At 33.4% G+C, this 16487-nt stretch overlaps 1 long non-coding RNA gene across 3 annotated transcripts; it reads left to right on the top strand.

The window, feature by feature from the left end:
* Window positions 1–7904: 7904 nt before the first annotated feature.
* Window positions 7905–11775, top strand: LOC105766715 (uncharacterized). Of its 3 annotated transcripts, XR_008195290.1 has the most exons (10): window positions 7905–8059; window positions 8169–8235; window positions 8315–8376; window positions 8524–8618; window positions 8776–8811; window positions 8950–8991; window positions 9096–10182; window positions 10382–10768; window positions 10851–10916; window positions 11638–11775. It is a non-coding gene; the product is annotated as an uncharacterized LOC105766715 (long non-coding RNA). The 3 variants fall into 3 exon arrangements; XR_008195289.1 differs by having other exon boundaries at window positions 10851–11775; XR_001125367.2 differs by having other exon boundaries at window positions 10382–11775.
* Window positions 11776–16487: the final 4712 nt, after the last annotated feature.

Genomic DNA, 16487 nt, shown 5'->3' with positions numbered 1-16487 from the left:
TTCCGGTATAGTAATTAGCTGGAGCAATCCCGAAGGCACCTAATGTTCTGCTTTGACCTGTTGACATATCAGACATCTTGATACAAACTCAGAAATATCACGTTTCATACCTGGCCACCAATACATCTTCTTCAAATCATTATACATTTTATTACCTCCCGGATGCACGGACATAATACCACTGTGTGCCTCGTGTAAAATCTTTTGTACAACCTCTGAATTCTTTGGTACACATACTCTGCCTCTGAATAATAAACAACCATCAATCCCAATCTAAAATTCTGAATCATTACCTGACTCATATTGTACCCATTTAGCCTGTAGCTTCTCATCATTTTTCTGAGCTTCATATATTTGTTGTAGAAATGTCAGTTTAACTTTCAACTCAGCTACGACTAAACCATCATCAACCAAAGACAATTGGGCATTCATAGCTCGTAAAGCAAACAGAGATTTTTGACTTAAAGCATCAGCAACAACATTAGCCTTACCCGGATGGTAATCAATAATCAAATCATAGTCCTTTATCAATTCAAGCCACCTACACTGTCTCAAATTCAGATCTTTCTGTGTCATCAGATATTTCAAACTTTTATGATCAATATAAATATGACATTTTTCACCATACAAATATTGCCGCCATATTTTTAATGCAAATACAATAGCAGCTAATTCAAGATCATGCACCGGGTAATTTCTTTCATGTGTCTTAAGTTGTCTCGAAGCATAAGCTATAACTTTACCTTCTTGCATCAAGACACAACCTAAACCATTTAATGATGCATCACTATAAATAATAAATTTTTTACCCGATCTAGGTTGTACCAACACAGGTGCTTTTGTCAATAAATCGTTCAATCGATCAAAACTCTGCTGGCATTCATCAGTCCACTCAAATTTAACATATTTCTGTAATAAACGGGTCATCGGAGAAGCTATCATAGAGAACCCTTGTACAAATCTCTGATAATAACCAACTAAACCCAAGAACTTCTAACTTCAGATACATTCTTCGGTGGACTCCAATTAACAATAGTTGAGATTTTACTCGGATCTACCCTGATGCCTTCTGCGGATACAATATGTCCAAGAAAACCCACTTCTCGAAGCCAAAATTCACATTTACTGAATTTAGCATATAGCTGCTTTTCTCGCAGAATTTGAAACATAATTCTCAAATGTTCTGCATGCTCATTTTCGTCTCGGGAATAGACCAAGATGTCATCAATAAAAACTACCACAAACATGTCTAAGTACGGTCTGAATATCCGATTCATCAGGTCCATAAATACCGCAGGTGCATTAGTCAGCCCAAATGGCATAACCAAAAACTCGTAATGCTCATACCTGGTTCTGAAAGCTGTTTTCGGTACATCTGACTCCTTTACCTGTAACTGATAGTATCCCGATCGGAGATCAATCTTTGAAAATACAGTGGCACCCTTAAACTGGTCAAACAGATCGTCAATCCGAGGCAATGGGTACTTATTCTTTATAGTGACTTTGTTAAGCTGTCGATAATCAATACATAATCTTAAGGATCCGTCCTTCTTCTTCACAAATAGAACCGGAGCACCCCAAGGTGAATGACTCGGTCGAACAAAACCCCTGTCAACAGTTCTTGCAACTGTGTCTTTAACTCCTTTAATTTCGTAGGAGCCATACGATACGGAGCTATGGAGATCGGAGTAGTTCTCGGAATCAGATCTATAGAAAATTCCACTTCTCTTTCTGGTAGCAATCCTGGTAATTCCTCTGGAAACACATCAGAAAATTCACATACAACTGGCACTGCTTGGATCTTTGACTCAGATACCTTAGTGTCTAATCATATGCCAAATAAGCATCATACCCTTTTCTGACACACCTCTGAGCTGTCATAACTAAAATCACATTAGATAATTCCTCTGTCTGATCAGATTTAACCCGAAGTAATTCTCCATTCTGACACTTCAACAAAAATATATTTCTGTCTATAGTTTACTACTGCATCATGCTGACTTAGCCAATCCATACCCAATATCACATCGAACTCATCAAAAGGAAGTAACATCAAGTCCGCCGAGAAACAATAACCTCTTACCATCAGTGGACAACTTTTGTAAACTTTATCTACCATCACAAACTGGCCCAGGGGGTTCGAGAGTTTAACCACAAATTCAGTAGGTTCAACAGATAAAATTTTAACAAATATCAATTTTGTGCATATGTATGAATGTGTAGAACCAGGATCAATCAATGCAGTAATATCAGTATCAAGTAAAGAAAATGTACCAGTAATAACATCAGGTACTGAAGCATCTTCTCTAGCACAGATGGCATATGTCCTAGCAGGTGCTCGTGCCTCAAGCCTGCCTGCAGTATCTCTTGTAGCTCCTCGGCTACCACCGAAATCACCAGATGGTCGAGATGGTCTACCCCTTGAAACTGGATTACTCGGCTTCGATGTCTGTTCAGCTTCTTTTTCACCCCTTTCTGGACAATCTCTGAGGAAATGATCGAAAGAACCACATCGGTAACAAGCCCCGCTCTTTAATCGGCATTCACCAAAATGAGTTTTATTACAATACTGGCATCTTGGCTTAGGGGTACCAGCACTGCCAACACTGGTCACTGATGGAGTAGAAGGTCTTGGATTAGTACGCTGAAAACCTCGCTGTCTACCCGAATACCCAGTGGCTGAGGTAAAAAGATCCTGGTATTTCTTCAATTTCTTTGAAGCAGAAAACTGAGATTTTTCCATCGATATTTTACTAAAAACCCGAGCTTCTCTTTCAGCTTGTTTCTTTTCTTTGCTTAATTCTTCTGCTTTATAAGCTCGCTCTGCCAGTGTAACAAAATCTCTAATTTCAAGAATTCCGATCAGTAGCTTAATTACTTCATTCAACCCTTCTTCGAATCGTTTGCACATTTCAGCCTCTGATTGTACCCATTCCCGAGCATATTTACTCAATCGAACAAATTCTCTTTCATACTCAGATACTGATCTGTTACCCTGTTTCAGCTCAAGAAATTATTTTCTCTTCTGATCAAGGAACCTCTGACTAATATATTTCTTTCTGAACTCGGCCTGAAAGAATTCCCACGTAATTTCTTCTTTCGGAACAACTGAAACTTTAGTATTCCACCAATGGTAAGCTGTATCTTTTAGCAATGATACTGCACATTTCAGACACTCTTCTGGTGTGCAAGATAATTACTCCAAAACTCGAACAGTATTCTCTAACCAAAACTCAGCTCGTTCGGGATCATCATTAACTGTAGCTTTAAATTCCTCTGCCCCATATTTTCTAATTTTATCAACTGGAGATTTCTCTTTTCTGATAGATTCGACACCTGTACCTTGCGGAATCTCAGGAACCGATGGAGGAGGAGGAGGGGGAGCTTGAGTTTACTGCACTACAGGGTTAGTTCTTATATACTGAGTAAATCATTCATTCATCATTTGATAGAAGGTCATTTTAGCTTCTTCATTTTGGTCCCTTGTCTCGGACCTTCTACTACTAGTAGCTTCAGCTTCTCTTTGTTCTGAAGCCGGAGCATGACTCTCGGCTTCCTCGGGTTGAGCTCGGTCGGCAGACATTTCCTATAAGAAAATCACATTTTAAATGGTCAGGAGATATCACACTATCAATAATAATTTAAATGGCATGTATAGCTAATCTCATATTTGCTACGTCGGTCCGAGAACCGGCTAAATCGTAGCTCTGATACTAACAAATGTAATACCCCTTACTCATATTCGTCGCCGAAATAGAGTATGAGGCATTACCAGATTTTACTGAATAAATATTTTTTTGACTTTAAATTCAACATAACCCCTTTATAAATCCCTAATCTTCCTTGCAAATTTTAAATCGAGACCAATCCGACACAACCAATCCATTTCAATATATTTTCAAGATAGATTTATCGTATTCATAAGATAATCTCATCACATACCAAAACTAAAATTTGTTAGCCATACCAATGGCTAACTATACATTCATTTCACATTAACATCTACTTTACTAGCTTATACATGCCATTGATTTCTAAAATAAAGTTTCTTTATATACCGAGATCTTGAGGTTGATAGTGTGATGCGTCTCCGACCAAATCCAACCTCTGAGCTCTTAACACTACAAAATAAGGGAAAAGGAAACAGGGTAAGCACTTTGTGCTTAGTAAGCTCATGTAACAAGAATTATACTTACCTAATATTTTCAGTACAATGCAATAAACATTCATACATTCATTCAATACATTATTCCCCTATCATGCAAAAACTCAACATTCAAATTAGTCCAATAATTTCCATGTATCAACAATTTATACGATGATTGATGAGCTCATCAATTCCATGACTTCCATTTCCTTGTTATTTTTCCATATTTATCCCGTTGAATTTCTCAGAATTTCGATGGATTTTCAGAGGTACATTTTAGTGTACAAATCCGGGTCCGTCAATTCATATTCATGTGCGCATATTTTCATTTCAGAGAGCACACTCCCGCGAACCTCATCTTTACAGCGGGATTACCAGTCCAGGCTAAATCCCCTACAACGATAATTACTCTAATGAGCTTGGATCTGAATTACCAGTCCAGGCAAAATTCAGACCCTAATTCGGATTACCCGTCCGGGCTATATCCATTTTCCACATATTCTTCGGGAAGGCTATATCAGAATAGGATCAGCCATCCGGGCTAGATCCTTTTTAACATCAATTCCTTTTCAGAGATCCATCGAATTTTCCTTCCATTCAACCGGGATTTCTTCCCCTTTTTATCAAATTTATCAATGTTTCATCAATTTTCATATAATGAACATTCAAATCATATTCACATCAATAACAAACATTTCAGGCATTTAAGCATATAATTCAAGTTACACGAACTTACCTCGACACTTGTTCGTAAACAAAAATCTACTAATCCCGAACTTTTTATTTTCCTTGATCTAGCTTCGTATTTGAATTTTCTGGATCTAAATAAATAAATTTAATCATTAATATAATACATTTCATGTTCATATGTAAATTTCTCTATAATTCCATTATTATTTATAATGCATTCAAAGTTGTCTCACTGAGTCACAGTCACTAAATTATTTATATCTTGAGCTACGGAACTCCAAATTAAGCTCTGTTAATTTTCCCTAAAAATAGACTCACATATCTTCGTATCATAAAATTTTCAGAATTTTGGGTTTATCCAACAAGTACAGTTTATTCTTTAAATTTTCCTCTGTTTCATTGTTTGACAGTTCCGACCCCTCTTCACTAAAAATTAATTATCTCATTGTACAGAATTCGGATGATGTTTCCATTTGTTTCTTATGTAAATAGACTCATTGAGGATTCTAAACATATAAATTATAACTAATAATCATTTTTTTACAATTTTTAATGATTTCCAAAGTCAGAACAGGGGAACCCGACTTCATTCTGACCTTGTCTCACAAAATCTACTATATCTCATGATTTACAATTTCATTGCTTACACCGTTTCTTTTATAAGAACTAGACTTAATAAGATTTAATTTAATATTTTATTCATCCTCTAATTCAATATATACAATTTTTGGTGATTTTTCAAAGTTAGAGTACTGCTGCTGTCCAAAACTGTTTTAGTGTACGATGTTAATTACCATTTTTCCCTAAACTTTCAATAATTGATCATTTCATCCCTGCTCAATTAATCTCTCAATTGAGCTGATTTTTCTCAATTAACACTTTATCCCATCACTTTAAACTACTTTATAAGCTTTGGGAATCAGAATTTTAGCACTAGACTTTAATTCCAAACTTTTTCACAATTAAGTCCTACAAATCAATTTCTATTGAAATTACCTAATAAAAACATCTCATAAACAAATTAAAACTTCAATTTCATCCTATTTCATCATAAACTTCCAGTACATATTCATAGCAACTTTCAAATTCATTCATAAAATCAAAAACTAATGAATTTAGTAATAGGACCTAGTTGTAAAAGTCTTAGAAACACAAAAATTACAAGAAAAAGGCAAGGATTAACTCACTTGGTGAAAAAATTATGAAAAACCAGCTTGAAGAAACCCTTAGGATGTTTTTTGACTGATGAGAATGCAGAAAAATAAAGAGAATTCTAGATATTCCACTTTAGTCCTAACTTTTAAAGTAAATTTTGCAATATTCCAATTTTACCCTTAATTCTTCAATTCTCCTGATTTTTCTCAGCGTATGCCGCCCAAAATATCTTCTTTTGGGCTTATTTGAAATTGATGTCCCTCCTCATTTAACGATTGAGCTATTTAATCCTTCTAGTAACTTTTATATCTTTTTCAATTTAGTCCTTTTCACTTAATTGACTACCCAAACATTAAAATTTTCTAACGAAATTTTAATACCATATTACTAACACTTCATAAATATTTATAAAAATATTTTTGACTCGATTTTATGAGATCGAGGTCTCGATACCTTATTTTTACCCAATTTTTCAATAATTTCTTTTTCTAACTAACCACTAAATCGGTAAAATTCTTCTATCTATATTTTCATATGATTTTCCTATTATATTAATATTCATGCAAAAATATTGAAATAAATTTCTCTTTAAATTGGATTTGTGGTTCTGAAACAACTATTTCGATAACCTTGAATTTGGGTCATTACAATTATTTAAAATAATTTTAAAGTTTTTGGGTGCATGACTGATTTTTTTAATTTATATATTATATAATTTCTTATATAATCGTAAAATAGATAGTATTAATTTTAAAATATTGAATTAGTTATCTTTATAGTTTAGGGTGTATGGTTTAGGGTTTAAGGTTTAGGAGTTACTATTTTAAGGTTTATGGATTATGAGTTTAGAGATTATGATTTATGGTTTATGGTTTAAGGGTTGGGGTTTGAAGTTTAGGAGTTACTATTTTAAGGTTTATGGATTATGGGTTTAGAGATTATGATTTATGGTTTATGGTTTAAGGGTTGGGGTTTAAAGTTTAGGGGTTATGGGTTAAGGGTTAGGGGTTTAGGGTTTATGGTTCATGTTTTATGATTTAGGGTTTAGGGGATAGAGATTAGGGGTTTAGGGTTTAGATTAATTAATATTTTTTAATTTATATATTAAATAATTTCTTATATAATTGTAAAAGAGATAATATTAATTTGAATATATTAAAATTATGATTATATTTTAAATTATTTAAAAGATAATAGATAAAATTTATATATATTAAATGGTTTAGGATTTAAAGTTTACATGAGATTTGTTAAATGATAAAATTTTATAAATCAATTAATGCTTTTATATTTAAAAATATTTAATCTAAACCATTTGATATATTAAAAAACATTGATAAATAAATAAAAAAGTAACATGATTGATATGGATAGGTAACTATCTATTTTGGATAGGACCAATTTATAACAAATAAAAATAAAATACAAAAACTAAAATCATTCCACATCGAACATCTAGCAAAATAGTTATATTTTAGTTAGGAAGAAATATCTCTAATAAAATAGAGATTAGATCGGAAAAGAATAATATAAAATCATGATTAACGTCTCAATCTTTAATAGAAATTTGATATGTGAGATATTGATTGCTTACATTGGATAATTCGACTTAATAATTAATTACAACCATTTAATCATTTGTTTTCTTATTAAAATATACGATATTTATTTTGAGACTACTTGATTTTTTAATAATAATCCAATTTATAAAAATAGTAATAATAAATATTTTATAAAATCATTTAACTAATCATTTTTAGTAGACAAAATAAAAGAAAATTGATTTTTTACAGGGTTTTTGTGAAAAACGCCACAAAAGATAAGCAAACCTCAATTATGAAATCACCTCTCTCCTACATCACACCTCGAAATGCACCATTGTTAAATGCCACAAAAGGTAATCAAAATCCCGCTCACTCCCAAAAAATGATTGTTGGTTACCCGCTTGTTAGTCCCTCTTCTTCTCATCTCCGTCGCGCGCCCTAAGTCCCCCAAATAAAAGTTTGTACTTAATTCTTTTTCCCTTTTAATCTCAAAATTCCATGAGTTCTTTAGCCCCAACATCTCGTAATACCGTTCAAATCCCTAAACCTTTTCTTTTTCTCTCCATGAATTTATATATATATGCATATAACAAATGATCCATTGATTTGGGGTTTTATTTCTTTCGAATCAGGACAAAAGGGTTTTTCGATCTATACCAAAAGACCACAGGGATTGATCTATGGAATTCCCATTATGAGGTCTACAATTTAGGTTTTAAGCTTTGTGGGCTTCTTTTTATTGTTTTTCTTTATTGCATTTTTGTGTGTGTTTTTACAGAGAATGGAAGAAAATTATAGGAGGTTGAAGGAGATAAACAAGAAAATGAGAAGGGAGATTAGGTATAATGAAAATTATATCCCTTTCCTATGGTGTATATATATATAAACCAAATCTAGGGTTTATTTGTCAATGAAAAAAAGTGTTCATGCTTTTTTTGTTGTTGTTGATTAAGGGAACGGGGTTTTTATTTATTTATTTGCCGGCAGAGAATGGGGGGAGACTTAATGAACTTAACATTAAGGAACTGGAAGCTCTTGAAGCTAAAATGGATTCTTCTTTGCTAGCTATACGTGAGAGGAAGGTTTGAAATAATTGGAACTCTTTCTTTGTACCAAAAGGGTGTGTATATATATATGTTGTGTGTATGTGTGCATTATTATATATATTGGGTTTTTGTTTCTTTCATAGTTTATATATATATACATATTATCTTTCTGCTAATTTTAACTCTATTTCAGCCTCCATTGAAAAGACTCCTGACAATGTTTCTAGGGGTACGTAATTATATGTAATTACATAAAGCTTAGAAATAATAAACCCTAAAATTCGATTTAATTTATCTACAAAATCACTGCAACTGATGTTATAAATCAAATTATGAAACTAATTAATATGAATTGATTGTTTCACAGTACCATATCATCAAAACTCGAACAGACAAGCACAAGAAGAAGGTAAGTAAATTGAACAACTCAAATTATCAACTTTTTTTAAAAAAAAAAAAAGGGTTTTATTTGATTCAAAATTTGGAGAAATTTTAAACCTTTTCATGTTGCAGGTAAGGAATTTGGAGGAAAGGCATGCAAATCTTGTCATGGACTTGGTAAGAATCTTTAGGGGTTGAATTTCAGAGTAATTTGTAATTTTCTTAATGTTATGATCATCCAATAGTTGAAAGAAATTTAGGGTAAAGGAGGTTTCGCACTTTTTTAATATAGAAATTTGTTTTTTTTTTCAATTTGGTACACTTATTTAGTAAAGTTATATATTTTGGTTCTAAAAAGTAGTGATATAAATTTTTAGTGTTTAATTCTAGTTTTAAGGTTAATTCAATGAAAGTTAATTATTAGTATTACTAGTGTTGAATTTTCATGATTTTGTTAATAAAATAGATTTAATTTTAATTGTGAATTTGTTTGATTTTGTGTTTAATTTGTTAAATAAGTATGATGCTTGTGTTATTTTGGGTTATAGAGTTGAATTGAAGAAAGCTAATTGTTGATATTATTAGTTAAGGGTAAATATAATTTTTTGTAGTTGAATTTGGAGTCAATGTTCAAATTGATACTTATGACTAAAAAATGTCAGATATGACCAGCACCAAATAGGGCACAGCCTTTTCAACTCCAATCTTCTCATTTACCATCTCAGCGCATTGCTTCTCTTTGTGGCAGTGATTTTTTGTTAGACATTTTGTGTTTTTCGCTAGTTGCTGCATTGTACCTAAAGTGCAATTGGCCTTACAATTCCGCTTTATGTTTTGTTTAGTTGAGAAGCTATAAGAAAACTAACGAACTTGGAATCTTGCAACACAAATTCCAAACTTAGTCTCTACATTTTTAAGCTATGCAACTAAAAAAACTTATTTGTGCTAATCATGCTATGAGATTGTGCGACACGATTAGACATTATACCGGCAGTTGCCTTGCTTCTAAGCCTTTCTGTTGGTAAGTAAACAGTAACAAGTTTATCAAGTATTCCTTGACCATGTTGCACTCTCAGAGAATGTGAAGAAAAATTGCAGCTTCTGAACTCACCTGATGAACGGCACCGTAGGCTACATGAAATTCCTGACATACACCGTGATCCAAATAGGAATCTATTTTCTGATGATGCTTCTGGAGAGTTGGATGAGAAGAAAAAAGGTAGCATGGACCTTTAAACATAAAACATTAACATAAAACACTTTTTGTATTGTCGTTTATCCTATGTTCTTCATCTTTTGGTATGGGCCATATCGATGTGTAAGGGTAGGCAGGTAGGGGTCTACATGTATATGGATTTTTTTATGTATCTTTATGCTAATTAGACTGGTTTCTTTTTTTGTTTCACTGCACTCTACAGGAATGGAGCTATCTGTAAATAGTATCGAGGCAGATAAAATATGGCACTATCAAGACCCACTTGGGAAAATCCAAGGGCCATTCGCTATGGCAATTTTACGCGGATGGAGCAGTAGTGGTCATTTTCTTCCTGAATTGAGAGTATGGAGAGTAAGTGAAAAGAAAGAAAACTCTATTCTTTTAACTGACACTTTGGTTGGGCAGTACAGCCAACTGCAACAATTGGTTCAGCACAGTCACATGCCAACTGAGGATGCAAGTATGGTCATTGAGGATGGATGTTGGAACAAGGATGAAGATGCTAGGGAGAGTAAGGATCAGAAGGTGAACCAGATGGAAAGTAAACAGCCCAAAGGAAGCTTGAACCTGATGCAGAATGATACAAGTGGTCATTGCCAAAATCTGGAAGTTGTTTATATTTCATGTGAATTTGGGCAGTAGAGTATACTTATGGTTTACTTGTAATTTAGGATTAATTATGCTTTATATGAGGAACTTGATGCTGGGGATATGGAGCGGATGAGAGATGTGTACAGGTATCTTTATGTTCTTGCAATGGATTTATGGTTCTGTTGGTTGTTACTGTTGCTAAATTGCAAGTGAAATAATTGCTTTACTAATAAATCTTGTCAACTGAACTCTGCAAGAAATTTTCCAGTTGCCTACTATTTGAATGTTTGCATGTTTTGGTTTTATGTTCTGCTAACAGTCCATTTCATTACCCTGTAATGTGCCGATAAAAAGGGAAAAAGGAAGAAAGAAAATCTAAAATTTAACATTTGACGTTAGCTTTGTTGCACCTTTTTTCTCATTGAGTGTTCTATTTCTTTATGTTATCAGTATCTCCGTTCCTTTCATGGTAGTGTTTATGTTCCATATTTCCTTGTTTTGTATTGGTGCCTCTCTTCTGGTTTATTTGTAAGACAGCTCATTATATCTAAAATGTCATGAGAAATGATGTTGTTTAAAATAGAGAGAACACATTTCAGCATTTGCATTGTTTCTCTTTGACATGAGTTAATGTATTATCTTGTGATTATATGTTGGTGGTTTTATAGTAATCAATTGGTAGTGAATTATTGTTACATTTATAGCATGCATCAAATGTTATTTTGATTTTTATCTTGTCTCCCTCATCCATAGGCATATGGTGTATTCTAAAGAATCATTCAGTTTTTGGGTGTTTTTCACCATTCATATTTTTGGTTGGTTATAATAGACATTGAATGGTTCCTCATTAATTTAAAAATTTTCCAGGGAGTGCCTTAAGCTTATTCTACACGATAAGTTTTCTTTTGCAAAGATCTGGCTTCTTACTGCACAGTTTGAAATAAGACAGCTCAATCTCAAGGGTGCGCGGCAAATTTTGGGAATTGCTATTGGAAAGGCACCTAAAGGCAACGTAAATGTTTAGCTTATGCTGAAAGTTTATAAATTTGACTACTTTTAACATGAACTTTTCTCATTATGTTGTTTGGGTCAAATTAAGATCTTTAAGAAGTATATTGAAATTGAGTTGCAACTTGGTAATATTGACTGTTGCCAAAAACTGTATGAGAAGTATCTAGAGTGGGCACTTGAGAATTGCTATGCATGGAGCAAATATGCTGAGTTTGAAAGATCATTAGCTGAAACAGAGCAGGCAAAAGCTATTTTTGAGTTTGCCATCTTAGACATTTGTTTTCTTATTGTAAGAATATTTTTAATATTGTAACTTTTAATATTATTGTAAGAATATTTTGAATTATACTTCAGTTATCAATTTATATCATATATCTTTCGTTGAATTTGAAGTATCATTTAGATTTGCTGTTTTTTCTTGGATTTCATGCTACAGGATGAAAATTGAATGTTATAAATCTGCCAAAATTAGTGGCGTTTTCTCATAAACGCCGCTAAAGTACGGTACTTTTAGTGGCGTTTGTGATAAAAATGCCGCTAAAGGTCATGTTCTTTAGTGGCATTTGTGATAAAAGCGCCGCTAATGGTCATGTTCTTTAGTGGCATTTTTTCACATAAACGCCGTAAAATTTAGCGACGTTGTCTATAGTAGCGTTTTTTGCGGCACTTGTGAAAGCACCGTAAATAGTTTTAGTGACGCTTAAAAGCGTAGCTATAGGCCTAAAAAACGCCGTTAAAAGCCTGTTTTGCTGCAGTGAATACTTAATCAGTGCATGTTTAATCATCTAAGGTAGCTGAGGGTTAAATTAGCAACGGTATCTAACGATACATTAGCCTTGCATAATTTGCAAGATTATTGTGATTAAATTGTCTCAAGGTAGGAATACATTGTTACCTCACGTAATCTTTTATGTGCTTATGACATTGAATTAATTTTTTGAATTGGTATAGAGATATGTACAAGAGATTATTTTAATTTCATAAGTATGTATGTGCATTAACACATTTACTTATTAAAATTTGTTTAATCGGTTGAATTGACATAAAGATATAGTTAAGAGATAAATGGATTTTGCTAGGTGAGTATGTTCATAAGTTAGAAAATTACCAAGTTGCCGTGAATTTATTGATAACAACATGAACATGAGTTTAGTAATTCTAAGTTAGGAGATGTAATTAATCTAAACAATTATGCCATGTAACACCTCTAACCCATATCTATCGTCGAAACAGGGTTACGGAGCATTACCCGAATTTACAGAACATATAATAGATATCTTATGTTATTTAACATTCATAAAAAAATCATTCATAATGAATCATATCGTCCCTTATATGAGCCCTCGAGGCCCAAAATATGCATTAAAAACAAGTCAGGACTAAACCAGGTACTCAAAGAATTTTTCGTGAAATTTCAAATTTTTCCTAGGTGCAGAGGACATACGCTCGTATGGCCAGGCCATGTAGGAATTCGAAATAGGGCACACGACCATGTCCCAGCCCATGTTAGTACTCGTGTAACTCTCTGACTTAGGTCACACGGCCAAGCCACACGCTCGTGTGCTAGGCCATGTGAACATCATTAAATAAGTACAGGGGTCACACCGTCAAGCCACACACCCGTGTGCCAGGTCGTGTGATCAATTCTGAGCATTTTGTTTCTAATTTTAAAGATGCAGGGGACACACGGTGAGATCATGCGCCCATGTGCTAGGCCGTGTGTCACACATGGCTGAGACACACGCCCGTGTGGATAAAAATAGGCCATTTCCAAGGCCACTTTTCTCACCCAAATTGTCTTCCACCTATATCAACACTTTAACACATTCACAAGGCAATCCCAATTATTCAAATCAAGCTAAAACCAAGTTTAGTACATATTATAACATCCTATATATCCAAGTATTCAATTTCCCCTAATTGAACAATTTCACATACATGCATATCTTATCAATTATACTAACTCAAATTAATTAATAATGAGCCTATATAATTTCCATCATTTAACCAATTCAAAGACTCATCAAACACATTAAGATCATATATAAACTCATCAAAATATGTCATTCACAAGCTATTCCAATGGCTAGTTACAACCAAACATTTACATTTTCATCATTTGTCATATTTAGCCTATACATGCCATTATATCCAAAATTATTTTACTATATATATATATATATACCGAAAAGTTTGAGGGATAGTATGATGTGACTCCGACCAGCTTCCAACCTTTACGAGCCTCCGGGTACTATAAAAACTGAGGAAATAAAACAGAGTAAGCATTTAATGGTTAGTAAGTCCGTATAACAAGAAATTAACTTACTATTTAATTCATATTTAAGGTAAGCAAATAAACATGCTCAAGCCAATTTGGCCATTTGCCAAAATACATATCGTCATCAAACACATATCGATGGATACACAGTCAATTCATATTCGGGAATACTCATTAGAGCACATAATCAGAAAGCTTTCTCTTGAGCCATATAACTGGAAGCTCATATGAGCCATTTAACAGGAAGCTTATCTGAGCTGTATAACGGGAAGCTCATAAGAGCCATAATCAAGAAGCTCATGCAAGCCAATAACGGGTAGCTCCGAAGAGCCATTAATCAGAAAGCTCCGGATAGCCATATATCGAGAAGTTCAAGTGAGCCATATCGGGAAGCTCCAGAGATCCATTAATCAGGAAGCTCATAATGAGCCTTTAATCGGGAAGCTTCGAAGAGCCATATATCGGAGCGCTCATAAGAGTTGTGGTGTGTCTACAACACATGTAGAATCACAACCAATCGGGATGCTCTAAAGACCTATTAATGGGAAGCTAACAAGAACCATATAATGGGAAGCTCAAGGGGGTCAAATATCAGGATGCTCATGAGATCTAATGACGGGATGCTCTTTCGAGCTATGGTGTGTTCGCAACATATGCAGGACTAAAACCAATTCGGGAACCCTGTATCCATCCAATCTCATTTATCCAAACGAGAGTTATTATTTATCAGGTATTATAGGATATATGATGAATTTTATACATATGGCATTTATACAATTCACATATACAACATCCAATTCAAACATATAAATATACGCAATTTAGTTACACAAACTTACCTCGATAATTATTCGTGTACACAAAATCTACTAATCCGACACTTTTTCTTTTCCACGACCTAACTCCGTATTTAGTCTATCCGAATCTATACGAGTAAATTTAGCTCAATTTAATACAATTCATATTCAATTCAATTCAATTCACATCTTAGACAAAATTACCATTTTGCCCCTATACTTTTATTTAATTACAATTTCGTCCCTAGGCTCAGAAAATGAAATTCATGCAATTTAATCCTTATTCCAAGTAGAGTTTTACATGTAACATTAATAGCCCATGTATTTCACAATATTTAGAATTTTTCCATGAATTTTACATCTTTACAATTTAGTCCCTAAATCACTATTTCATCAAAATTCACTTTACAAAAGTTGCTTATCTAGCAACAACCTTTTATTTTCTACCATAAAATTTCATAATTCAACTATATTAATCCATGGAAAAACCCTAGTACTTTGATAACTTTCTAAATTAATTCCCAAGATAGCTAAATTAAGCTATTACGATCACGGAAACATAAAAATTTCTAAAAACGGGACTTGAATAATCACTTAATTGAGCCAAATAAGCTTGCTACCTTCAAGCTCTTCTAACTAGGGTTTCCATGTAAAATAATTTGGGAAATATGATGAAAAAGATGATATTTTATTTAATCATTTATCATTTTATTATTTCCACTTTATAATTTAGTCCTTTTTATTTCATTTTCCATGGATAAATCATCATACTTATCTATTAACTCTTCTAAATGGTCTATTTGTCATATAAGGACCTCAAATTTTGAATTCCATAGCTAATTGATCCTTTTAGCTACTAGAATTACGCTTTTACTTGTTATGCAATTTGGTCCTTTTCTCAATTAAACATGTAATCGATAAAATTTTCTTAATAAAATTTTCATACGATATTTCTATCATAATGTAGACCATGCAATACTATTAAAATAATTTTTCTTTCGAACTCGAATTTGTGGTCCCGAAACCACTGTTCCAATTTCACTGAAAACGGGCTGTTACAACTCTCTCCCCTTTAAAGAATTTTCGCCCTAAAAAATCTTACCAGTAAAGAGGTTTGGATAATACTTTCTCATAGTTTCCTCAGGTTCCCAGGTAGCTTCTTCTATACGGTGTAGCTGGCAAAGGACTTTTACTAAGCTGTATTTTCATTTCTCAATTCTTTCATCTCACGTGCCAGGATTTTGATCGGTTCCTCACTGTAAGTCATGTCAGGCTGAATCTCAACCTCTTTCGGGGAGATAACATGTGAAGGATCTGACCAATACCATCACAACATAGACACATGAAAAACAATGTGAATTTTGTCAAGTTTTGGCGGTAATGCCAATTTGTACCCAATAGGTCCGATCCTATCAGTGATCTCATATGGCCCAATAAATCGTGGACACAATTTTCCTTTACGGCCAAACCGAAGAATTTTCCTCCAAGGCGAAACTTTCAAGAATACCTTGTCGCCAACTTGAATTTCTATTTCTTTTCATTTAAGATTTGCATAGGATTTCTGACGATCAGAAGCTACTTTTAAACTATCTCAGGTCACTTTCACTTTTTCTTCAGTTTCCCGGATCAAA

Source organism: Gossypium raimondii, chromosome 4, assembly GCF_025698545.1.
Source record: "Gossypium raimondii isolate GPD5lz chromosome 4, ASM2569854v1, whole genome shotgun sequence".
NCBI lineage: Eukaryota > Viridiplantae > Streptophyta > Magnoliopsida > Malvales > Malvaceae > Gossypium > Gossypium raimondii.
The sequence above is the reverse complement of the archived record's forward strand: the minus strand, read 5'-3'. Positions and strand labels throughout refer to the sequence as shown.